Genomic DNA, 877 nt, shown 5'->3' on the forward strand with positions numbered 1-877 from the left:
GACACTGGACCTCAGATATTGTTGAGTCACATATTTTGGAAATTACCACCAGTGAAATATAGGGAACACAATGTTTTGTTGAAAAAAATATAAATTATTAAGATTAATATCAGATAGAGAGCACAATATATAAATTAAATATATTGTTGATAGGATTGATTCCTAATAGGGTGCTCTAAAAAGTAGTCTCAAGGTAGTGAAAAATGTCCGTAGTGAACTGTTCTTTTTAGTGTTGGATAGGGAAAGAGGTCCAATAATAAATGTTCAAAGGAAAAGAGGGGGGAATACGGGAAAAGAGGAGGAGTTGGTCCAAGTTCCTTAGAATAAATGACCCACGGTGGCGGTATGGGTCATAGGTTTCTCCACCACTTCTGCTTTTTGCTTGATTATGGAGACTTAGTACTGCACCTGATATTCCAAAGTGGTCTCCCAACCGAGTACTGATCAGGCCTATCACTGCTTAGCTTCCAAGATCAGACAAGATTGGGTGTGGCAAGTGAAGTATGGCAGTATTAATCAGGGAGAGAGGAGTTGGGAGACCACTTTGGAATATCAGGTGCAGTACTAAGTCTCCATAATCAAGCAGAAAGCAGAAGTGGTGCAGAAACCTATGACCCATACCGCCACCTTGGGTCATTTATTCTAAGGAACTTGGACCAACTCCTCCTCTTTTCCCGTATTCCCCCCTCTTTTCCTTTGAACAGTTATTATTAGACCTCTTTCCCTATCCAACACTAAAAAGAACAGTTCACTACGGACATTTTTCACTACCTTGAGACTACTTTTTAGAGCACCCTATTAGGAATCAATCCTATCAACAATATATTTAATTTATATATTGTGCTCTCTATCTGATATTAATCTTAATCATTTACAT

At 38.4% G+C, this 877-nt stretch overlaps 1 pseudogene; it reads right to left on the reverse strand.

Moving 5' to 3' along the window:
• Positions 1-396: 396 nt before the first annotated feature.
• LOC134894416 (5S ribosomal RNA) lies at positions 397-515 on the reverse strand (annotated as a pseudogene).
• Positions 516-877: the final 362 nt, after the last annotated feature.

Source organism: Pseudophryne corroboree, chromosome 3, assembly GCF_028390025.1.
Source record: "Pseudophryne corroboree isolate aPseCor3 chromosome 3, aPseCor3.hap2, whole genome shotgun sequence".
Taxonomy (NCBI): Eukaryota; Metazoa; Chordata; class Amphibia; order Anura; family Myobatrachidae; genus Pseudophryne; species Pseudophryne corroboree.